The 12,153-nt window shown below is 30.9% G+C and overlaps 1 protein-coding gene across 1 annotated transcript in view; it reads right to left on the bottom strand.

Annotated features, from left to right (window-relative positions):
• The window catches only part of LOC126735144 (mucin-5AC-like), a 48,694-nt gene that overhangs the window by 21,179 nt on the left and 15,362 nt on the right, over positions 1-12,153 (bottom strand). The gene's annotated exons all lie outside the window — the stretch shown is intronic.

The following is a 12,153-nucleotide window of genomic DNA, read 5'->3' as shown; positions in this document are numbered from 1 at the left end:
AAAAATTTTCCCTCTTACAAAATATATTCGTTTTAAAAAAAATTTCATTATTTTTTAAAACTTATTTTAGTTCTTTGTTTAATTCCTATTAATTAATTGCGTGTCACCCAAAGTACCCCCTAGATTTTATTCGGTATTAATATTTCAAACGATTTATGTTACCAAATTTACATAACAAGAATAAATATTTTTTTTCCGTTTTAAAAAAAGCATCATCAGACCTAAAGTGTATCCTAGATACAAGAGAGAAACCGAGTGTGTCAATTACAAGACACATTATGTATGTGTGTGTATATACAGGGTGTTTTCAAAGTTGAGTAATTTATTTTAATACAGAGAAAAGAAGTTATTATACCGAAAACCACTTATTTAAACGTTGCATATTATGAAAGTTACTTGACGTTATTGAAAATTATTTGTTTTTATCTTTAATAAGTTAATCGGTTACTGTTTTTACATAGGCATTTGATTTAATAGTAGATTAATAATTTTTAATATTAACATGATATTTATCTCAGCAGTGATTTTTTAGAATTTATCCAACGGTGGTCAATAAAAATAACCTCACTGTTTAGTTCACTTTTCTATAATCGTTCATCGACTATTAGATGATAAAACATTTTATTCTGTTTTATATTGTATCATTTAATATGTATGTTATATTTTTTCTCACTGTTTAGTTCAATTTATACAAAATATTTATCTTAACAGTGATTTTTCCATCTCTTCTCCAACGTTCGTCAAACTAAAATCAATAAAAAAAAGTTATTCTTAATCGGTTATTGGCAGTAATAATTTAAAGACTCATCAAATTTAAAGATGCTAAATATGCTATTTAAAGATTTAAATTATTAAAAGATGCTTGCAATGCTTAAGTGATATTTAAGCTGTAATAAAAAGGCAGTTATTCTTAAATATTTACCGAATTTAAAACTATAAACGAATTTCCAATATTTATCGAACGGTGGGTCAAAAAGTCAGTCACTGTGTAATTCGCCGATTAGTGGTTTATCGACTTTTAAATGATAAAATGTTTATCTTAACAGTGATCTCTTCTCTCAGGATTATTAAAGAAAAATTAGATAAAAAATTATATATTACAAAAATTAGACGATTTGGTATTTGCTATATTCAATACACATCCTGTGTGTGTCTTGTAGTTATGGATATGTAGTGGTGGTGGATTGTGTGTATTTGTAGTTGTGATCCACAGTTTAGATGATTTGTTTAAATCAAAATATGTAACTATGTTAAGTTTCACTTTTCATTATAACTTTCCTCAGTTCAAGTTCATGTTTTTTACTTATTATTAGTTCTTAAACATATTATTAGAAAAACAGTTAAATATACAGGGTGTTTCACTTTTTTGTAGCAGGACTTTAACAGTATTTAGAAAAAATAATTTTAAGGTAGGTTTCTCATATAAATATTGATCGTCAAACTTTTTGTTTCTGAGATACAGGGCGTCAAAGTTTCCCAAAAAAAAAGTTTTTATTTTTTAATATCCAAACTATCAAAGATATTGAAATCAAAATTGGTATAAACAATTCTAGGATGAAGGGTCATAATCGTAAATAATGTCATGTTTCTACGTTGGCCAGTGGCGGAGATATGACTAATTAATAATGTTAATGTGACTAAAAAAGTAGCACGCCACTGGATTAAGTCGATTAAACGATAATTTCTAAATAGTGCATTTAATTGTAAACAAAAATGCCCTCTTGATATTTTTTCGTATCTGACTCCGTTTTCTCCTCAAATTGGGTTGTAAAAATCACTTAAGATTTGAAGATAAATTTATTTCAACCGTCTAATAAAATCGCAACATAGAACAATACCACAAATACTTATAACTTATTTATAAGAAACAACAGATTACAAGAACACAACAATTAACAAATTTAAAGAAGGTGTTCGAAATGTGAACCATTTTCTGCAATACATAATTCACATCGACGAATAACCGAACGTGAAATGTTATTTATATTAATTTATTTTAATAATTTGAATATTGTGCCATGAAATAAAAACAGTGTCATAAAATGTAAATGTCGTATTAGTATTATCGTGTCAAATTGCAATTGCGTTCTCAAAAAGTGTTATTTGTTTATTTCTTCTTATCGTTTTTGTGTCAAAATGCCATTTATGTTTTCAAATCAAGAGTTAGCGGATATCCACTTTATTTATGGGGTTGCAAATGGAAACTCCGCAGAAGCAGCCCGGGAATATATGCGCAGATATCCGATTAGAAGGCATCCACATCCTTCTGTATTTGTAAGAGTCCATCGACAAATTATTGAGAATGGTTTAGGCAATGTACGAGGAAATGAAAATAATGTAAATTTTCGAATAGAGAGAAATAGGCAACAAATTTTGCGTGAGTTCAACAGAGATCCTACAACAAGTATTAGAAGAGTTTCCGCTGGTTTAGGAATTTCAGCTTCCCGTGTTTACCGAGTGTTAAGACGGGATCATAGACGTCCTTATCATTTGCAGCCTGTTCAGGGATTACAACCAGGAGATGAAGAGCAAAGAACTGCACTTTGTCGTTGGATTCTTAATGCAGCTAATAATACTCCAGGTTTTTTAAATAACGTGTTGTGGAGCGATGAGTCGTGCTTCACTCGGCGTGGAGTGGTCAATTTCCATAATCAGCACATTTGGGGGCATGAAAATCCACATGGAATTCGACCAAGAAACTTCCAGCATGAATTTAGTGTTAATGTCTGGATTGGTATTTATGACAATCGACTTTTCGGACCATATTTTTTGCCACCAAGGGTAAATGCTGCAGCCTTCTTGGAATTTTTAGAACGGGAGCATGCGAATATGTGGGAAGATATTCCTTTAAATTTAAGGAGACGGAGTTGGTTCCAGCTTGACGGTTGTCCTGCGCATTATGGGAGAATTGTGCGAAACTGGTTGGATACCCATTATCCAGAAAGGTGGATGGGTCGTGGAGGGCCAGTAGCGTGGCCTCCACGATCCCCAGACTTAAACCCCTTAGACTTTTCAGTATGGGGATTTTTAAAAGAAAGAGTGTATGCGACACCTGTTCCAACAAGGGATGACCTTATAAATAGAATTAGAATTGCTTGTAATGAAATAGTACCATTTCTAAATAATATTTCACGTTCGCTTATTCGTCGATGTGAATTATGTATTGCAGAAAATGGTTCACATTTCGAACACCTTCTTTAAATTTGTTAATTGTTTGTTGTGTTCTTGTAATCTGTTGTTTGTTATAAATAAGTTATAAGTATTTGTGGTATTGTTATATGTTGCGATTTATTAGATGGTTGAAATAAATTTATCTTCAAATCTTAAGTGATTTTTACAACCCAATTTGAGTCAGATGCGAAAAAATATCAAGAGGGCATTTTTGTTTACAATTAAATGCACTATTTAGAAATGACCGTTTAATCGACTTAATTAAGTGGCGTGCTACTTTTTTAGTCACATTAACATTATTAATTAGTCATATCTCCGCTACTGGCCAACGTAGAAACATGACATTATTTACGATTATGACCCTTCATCCTAGAATTGTTTATACCAATTTTGATTTCAATATCTTTGATAGTTCGGATATTAAAAAATAAAACCTTTTTTTTGGGAAACTTTGACGCACTGTATCTTAGAAACAAAAAGTTTGACGATCAATATTTATATGAGAAACCTACCTTAAAATTAATTTTTCTAAATACTGTTAAAGTCCTGCTACAAAAAAGTGAAACACCCTGTATATGAAGCATTTTGAAGTTTAACATATTTCATAATATTATCTTATTATATAAGTAATATAGTATAATGTTATGTAAATACGAGGGAGAATTTTTTTTAAGAAAGATAAAGAATATAACAAATTCTAATAAAACGATATAATGATTTGAAAAACAGCAATTTTCTTACTTCTGTTGTGGAATCCGCTACAATTTATTTTTGAAAATTAGTATTCTATCAATATTACTTTTAAGGATCTAATTATGCACCCATTTAAATAGTTATTAAAAAAACTTTTACATGCGAAATATGCGATATATGTGACGCATCAAAAACGATGGTCCATTAGGTTTTTTAAAAAACGCTCGGATCCGTCATGTTTATTTACCAGAGGGACACTTAATAATAGAGCTGTAGTAGGATAGCGGTATACTTTTTATCAGGCATATTCAACAAGGCATAAAAAGTTACTATATATAACGTGGACTGTGCAAACATCCCCGAGATATCCATACAGGAAATACAGGCCACCCCTAAGAAAATTAAAAACGGACGTAGTCCAAGTGAAGATAGAATTACATGCAAAATGAGCAAGAAGCTAAAATACATTATGAGTGGTAAAAAAAGTGTTCTATTTAAGAAAGAGGATAGTGGCAATAGATAAAATTATCGCTCAATAAGCCTTCTGTCTCATCTGTATAAACTCCTCAACGAGATTATTACTAAGAGATTGGTCAACAAATTGTATACATATCAACCAATGAAGCAAGCGGAGTTACGCAAAACCATCGACCATCTATAGTCCATAAGTCTATGAAAGCTGAAATAATACAAGACCTTGGCATCAAACTAAACGAAAATATGCAATCTGTTAAAAAACTCGAGAAGGAGAATAAAGCACTCAGAGACAGAGTTCAGCAATTAGAATATCAAACTCGTTTCAAAAACCTAGTCCTGTTTGGCATTAGGGAAACTATTCATGAAGACCCTGATGCTATATTATCGGAATTTGCACAGACTATGCTACATATTAATATTATATCCCAAGACATTGATAAGGCCTTTAGGATTGGAAGATCTGAAAATAATAATAGAGTAAGGCCAATATTAATTAAGTTTGTAAGGAACTCTGCCGCTCGTTCCATGTTAAAAGCGGTGTATAAACTAAAAAACACTGAGTATGCGATCTCAAAAGACCTACCTAAAGAGCTACTTGATTTAAAGAAAAAGCACCTATTTTATAAGAAGTCTGCCAAAAACCAAGGGTAATCCGTTAAGTTGAAAAAGGACTGTCTAATAATTGATAATAAAACATGGCGCCTAGAAGATCTGCAAAAGCTTGTTCCACAAAATCCTGAACCATCTGAATCAAGCCCTGACCTACCACCAATTGAAACTGCACTGCCTAATGCCCCACCAGTTGCCAGTAAGGTAATCTTGGTAGCCAATCCATTGGAACAACGTTCATCGAAGAGAAAAACGTTAGTTCCAGAACCGAAAACTACAAACACCAGATACAACTTTCATTCAAAAAACTAAAACAACTCAACATGTTCGACAATAACACTCCATCACGCTATTATCAAAATGTGCTCGGCTTAAATTCCAAAATCGATACATTCTTTTTTTCAATAAGCGATTGTGAGTACGACATTGTCGCATTATTTCCAGCTGAATACGAGGTACGCCAAAAAGATCGAAGTTCAAGTTAATTTATCGCGTGGAGGCGGTGTTCTTCTGGCTGTCAAAAACCCAATAGTGTGCTCAACAATAGACACTAGTCATATCTCTAATAATTTTTTCTTATATAGATTTTAATCTGTGTAAATGTTTACTTTATTATAAACGACTGTTTGTGCTTTTAATATATATACGTCCAAAAATAACCGATGAGAAGTTTGAAAGATTCTTTGATATGCTATTACAATTAGACATAACTGGCAACTTTTTAATAATTGGCGATTTCGATGTGCCCAATTATGTAAGTAATTAAGGCCAGCGGGATAAAAAGAGCACTTATGTTAATTAATTTTTTGTAATTTTTTGAGTTAAAGCAATATGTTAAATTAGTCTAATAAACGGCCTATTAGACTAATTTAACATATTGCTTTAACTCAAAAAATTACAAAGATTTGGTGTGTTGTAGTGCTGAATGTAGAGTCAGCCAAGATGAATTACCAATTCTCACTCATTGAGATTTAGGTATAGAAATATATATTCTTTTTTAGGCTTAATGATTTGTGGTTGCTTATTTTTATATAAGTTTGAGATTATTACTATAAATTATTAAAATATAGTTTATACTGTGATGTTACGGAGAATATATTGGTTTATGTATGCTTTTACTATATCTTAAAAATTATTAAAACATTATTGTAACCTTTAGCTCTGTAAATGGTTTATACTGTTGGGCTGTACTGCTAAAAATAAATAAATAAGAATATTAGTAGAAAAAACAACAGAATAGAACATACCTCTCCACCTGGCATTTATAGACTTTCATAAGAGGTTTGATTGAATTGAGACGTTCAAACAATGTATGATGCGAGAATAAAAATTAGTATAAGCCCCATTATAGGGAGGAAGTCAGGTGGTTTAGCCTTATGATAGCCCATATCTTGTTTCCAATAAAAAATTTGAAAATCTAGAACACCATCTAATTAGCCATGAAAAATCTAAAATTACTTTTTTTGCATTTTTTTGATTAAATTAATTAGATTTGACAACAATTAAAGCAGTCACGGCCCACTTGGTTTTTTTTTTAATTTGATAGTTTAATCGAGTTAAAAAATATTCCCTTAATTATATCAAAAAAATGCAAGGGACAAAAATTTTAGAATTTTTTTATGGCTAACTAGATGGTGTTGCTAGTTTTTTTTTAAATTTTTTATAGAAAATATAAAATAGGGGCGTTCATAAGGGTAATCTTCCCTGAATCATCCCCCAAAACGGGATTTACACCATTTTTTGGACCTAAAATGAAAAGAGCGCGCAAAAAACGGGGACGAATATTCGATTTCTTCTAGCAATTTGCACGGGCTGCAAGTCTCAGGGGACGCATTTTAGGATACATGTTTAGAGGAAAAAAAGTTTTATTTTAAGTCCAACAATACACTCTTAAGATATTTTAACTGAATTTTATAACACCCTGTATAAGCCTGTTCAAAAATATATACAGATTGGCGAATGGATCACTACACATATACGATCATGCACACGAGATGTTGCAACGCCACCGCCGCGTCAGTACGTAAGTAGTCGAGATTCGAGCTGGATTATTTTACATTTTATTTTAGTTTATCTCTGTATCTCTTGCAGCAAATTTTGAAAAAAGATTGCGCGCCATTAGTAAATTATTTTGCTAATGTATGCAATTCTATGCAGAAATTACATGTGTAAAACCCGCCATAGATTCCTAATTAAAAATTTTTTATACTATGTATTGCACATTGACAATTAAAGCGTTGTTCTTATTAAAATAAAATATAAACTCTAATAAAAATAGAGTGTAAGCATTATAAATGCACAGAAAATTAAACTCCTAATAATTAACCTAACAAATAATTCTTTAAATAAAAGGCACACAAAGACCTCCTTCTTTAGGCAAAGAAAAGGTTAGCCTATATGTAAGAGCTGTTTCTTACTTCCAAAAGAGTTTGAGGTAGATGGAATTGGCAGATTCAATAAATTTGTTTATTAAGTTCTCTAAATTCTTTATAAATAGTCTCCTTAAGATAACCCCAGAACTAAAAGTCATTTAGTGAAAATCGGGAGATCTTGGAGGCTATTTAATATTGCCAGTCCCACTGATAAGGCTGGTAGCATCGACTGTAACCGCATTATAAGTAGAACAGCCATTTTGTTGAAAATAGACTGATCTCAGGTCACGACAGGAAACGGCAGGAAAAACTTTTGTAGGTTTTGTAGCAACTCAAGGTATTTTTTGGCGTGCAAAGTACTTTCAATAAAAAATGGCCCAATAATATGATCGTCCAGACCAGAAGATACCAGCCCAGACATAAACACAACTTTTGAGGGTACTGAAAACTTCTGTGGTTGTTTTCTGACCATTAACAGACCATTAACGAGACCATTAACGAACAATGGAAGGACTGTGTTCACCATGCAATGGACTGGAAAAGAGGACTGATCTAAAAACAAAATATTTTCTAAAAAATTTTCATTTTTATTTGCCTTTTCCATCATGGTTTCACAAAATGCCATTTTTCGCCACTTGTTTTCAGGAAACACCTCCTGAGTTTTGGAATATTTAAAACATTTCTATTCATGTTTTCCCAAATACTCATCACAGTTTTATGGTGCATACGCAAGTTCTCTTTAACACTTCTGCTCGATCGTTTTGAATCCAAAACTAAAGCACTACAAACCATTTATTCCCGCCGTTCTATCTCCTGAACCCTTTCAATGGGTGGTTCCTAAGCTTTGCTGTGACAATTTCTACATTCTTGGAGGCGAGAAGATGTATCAAAATTTACATTTAAAATAGTTTTAGTGCAAGATTAAATTCCTGCATTGTTCTGCTAAATTGCCTCCATAAAACCATTTAATCAATTGAACTTTTTCGGAAGAGGTACAATGATAAATATTTAAAAAAGTCAATAAATATTTATAAATTTGCCATTTATAATGCCTATTCGCCTCTCCTATTCGCCAACCTGTATACAAATACCACATACACGTCAGAATCAACGAGGCTTTAAAAACAGATAAAATCAAAATAAACTGAGGAGTAGCGCTGGAAAATGCGTTTAAATCATTTAAATAGAAAACTTAAGGCATAAATAATATTAACGGGGTATTTTTGAATCAGCATATTTTAGCTGAAAAAAATTGCTAGGAAGTAGCGTAAAAGTACTGGAGGGTCTAATTTTATTAACTGGATGGATTTATTTTGAGGCTTTCCATTATTGGAGGGTGCCAAATATAACACCAAAAAGGATAAACAAAATGGATTTAGTTGAATTGGTTACTATCACAGCATAATATTATCAGTAAAAAACGGCTAGAGTTGTGTTAAAAATATGTGTGAAGTATTTCTGCTTACCAGATGTAAAAAAGAAATTATTCTTATTGATTTAAAATGTAGTACGATGTTAGTATAGTGATTTATAGGGTGTAACAAAAGTATGCACTAGAAGTTGTTTTTGAATTTTGAAAAAATTGGATTAGTGGCGAATTGCAAACGCAATATTCAAAATCCCGTAGAGAATGAAGGTATGGACTATTCAAGGGCAAGTAATTGGAAATTGTAACAGGTGTTACAAACTCAAAAAGCTCATAACTTCCATCCGTACAAAATACATCGTGTACAAGAACTAATAAATAGTTTTCTTTAATACGCGTTTCTCTGATGAATGCTGTTTGTGATAAATCGTCATAACTACCGATATCGATCCGATACTAATCTCAGAGTATACTGGGAGGTACATACCCAATACCCACAAAAATTAAATGTTTGAGGTGGTATATTTGGTGATAATTTGGTAGGTCCATTTTCCTTACCTGGAAATTTGACAGATGAAATGTACTTAGTGCTACTACAGGAGGCCATTGATCCCGCATTAATTTCTATAACTGAAAATTAAAATTATAGATAGATTGATGTTTCAGCAGCACATGTGTGTTATTCATTCGATAATATTTCAATCACACGTTGCTAGGACAATGGCTTGGAAAAAAGCTGCTATTAAATAGCCTTTACTATTGCCAGATTTAACACCTATAGACTTTTTCTTTGGGGTCACTGAAAAAGCAAAATCTATGAGAACAAGCTCATTTCATTTAACGATTTACTAAACTGAAGAATTGGACATGAATGAAGAATTGCAGAACGTAGGGCAACCTTTTCAGCAAAATCTCTTTAATAATATAGTATAATACAATATAACTGCATACAATAGTATGGTGAATGGAGATAGCCATTACCAACATTTATTAGACTCACACGTAAGCAGATTCTTTTTAAATATTTTGCGATAATTTTTTGAGCCTAGACTCAAAAATTAATTTTAGTCTCCTAAATGTGAAACGGTAAAACTCGATATTTTTACGCTCTTCATACTCGTTAAACTTAACTTTAATTTTAAAGTTCTGCTTACATGTCTGGAATTCACTCTTTACAATAAGATTCACATTTCATATAATTATACCATTCTATACAAAGTATACTATATTCATCCTTTTCTTATTACCATATTTATTATATAGGACAAAAATTCATGTAAAATATGATAAATGGCTCTTAAAAATATATGTTTACATATTATGCCCATAAAAGAATAACGGAAGTACGGAATATCTGAAAGAATCTGATAATAATGTGAATCTTCTTTTAATGTTTCATCAATATTTGATCAAATATGTCACATAATCTTGAATGACGATCTATAAATCACTCTCTATTATATTATCGATTCAATAATCAAGTTTAACACACATGACTACAATTATCTTATTAAAGCTTATAATCTAACAGGATATTCTAGAAATCAAACCTAGAACCTGTTATTTACCATATGTTTGTGCAATTTTCAAACGCAATATCAAACAGATTAAGGTATTTTTTAGCCTCGAGCAAGAAATTGTTATTAGATCAAAGCGTAGTAAATTATTTAATATACAATGCCAGTACTTAATTTAAAAGCATAATTAATTAAAAATTTTCACGCTATAAATAGCCTTTTTAAAGAAAAATTTTGCCAAAGCATCATCTGCATAACTAAGTAACCATAACAATTAATTAAAATCCTAAGATCAACCGACCATTGTTATTCGCACTTTGAATACGATTAAATTTTACCACTTAACCCAATTTCTACGCTTAATATGCAAGAAGAGCACTTTTGATTTCGATTTCTTAGATGCTTGCACGCACCATCATATTATTTTTTAAATTGCAACATTATTTGTTTGCAACTTTAAACGCACCGTAAACAATTTTTGTAGAAGATTATCCTGTCCCAATTTTTTGCATTACGTCTTAATGAGAAATCGGAGACGTGAAGAAATCCGAGAAAATTAGAATACAATGAGTGTTATATTCGTTAATTCTTCCATTTTTCTATGTATTTTTCTTATTACGTATTTATATTTTAATGTTTCTGTTACTTTCTCACTCGTGTCGAAATGATCGCAGATCTGGTTTAATAATAAAACACATATTTTTACATTTAAATACTCGGTTATATGATATAAACGCATAACGCGCTTGGTACAGTTTTAAGTTTCCTATATCGTTAAGAAACAAAATAGCATTTATAGTTTTCTCTGCTATGTTCTTTCTTATATTCTGTTATATCACTCTAAGGAAAAAATCTGGCGAATTTCACTCTAAACTGAAAATTAAATTGTTTTAATGATTTAATAACGGGGTTTTTCGGATTTTGTTACTTTCATTTTCGTTTCCTTAATATAATATGGCAGTTTTATTGTTTTCATTATGGCAATTTGTATGATTTATTTATGAGCAAATTGGTCGCAATTATTGTCATTCATTAGAAACAATTCACTTTGCAGAACAAACCACAAGATGGCGTAAGGTCAGTAAAATTTGTTACATATATTTAAACATAACATTAGACGTTGAAAGTATTCATACTCTAAAGTAATTTTAAATTACAACAGTTTTGTATATATTTATTTAAAAAAGAAAAATTTCATTCATATAAGATTAGATTGCTACACAAAGAATGAAAATGATCCCAATTACAAACTACAGTATGGATATGATATAAGATGGAAATTTTTAAGTTAAATTTATTTTTTCCATAGTAATATCTTTTTCAATTAAACCTTTTTTTTTAATAGTAAGAAAATACATAACGTCTTAGGGATTAGGAGACAAATAAATTTCTTAATCGAACGATAATTTTAATACGAAGCCAAAAAGCAAAGTTTACAAAAAATAATGTTGTAGCAGAGATTTTAAGTATTAAGATTATTGAACAATTTTTTTTTTAAATTTTAAATTGATCCAACAATAGCTGAATTGTTTATGGCAGTGTACCATTAGATTGGTCACCAAGACTCTTGGATCTTAAATCTTTTAATTTTTTCTTTAAACATATGTGAAAATTCCTTGTTGACACGAACTAAAACCTGATTGTTAAATATATGTGCTTTAAGTTTTGTTCATATCCATATTCTCATATTATGCTATTATAGCAACTATTATATTGAGCGCATTGACTTGGCAGATATTGACTCACCTTACGTAGAACATCTCCTAAACAAGTATTTAAACGTCTGAAACATTCACGGAATGATTATGTTCCAGTGTGGTTCTATATCTTCTGGTATCCTTATAGTCCTAAATTTCAAATTTCTTTTAGTTTATTCTGTATGACCCGCATTTTCTAAAGGGGTACGAAATATGTTCAAAAAGCTTAACCACTCTTCCGAAATCATTCG

Source organism: Anthonomus grandis, chromosome 4, assembly GCF_022605725.1.
Source record: "Anthonomus grandis grandis chromosome 4, icAntGran1.3, whole genome shotgun sequence".
Taxonomy (NCBI): Eukaryota; Metazoa; Arthropoda; class Insecta; order Coleoptera; family Curculionidae; genus Anthonomus; species Anthonomus grandis.
The sequence above is the reverse complement of the archived record's forward strand: the minus strand, read 5'-3'. Positions and strand labels throughout refer to the sequence as shown.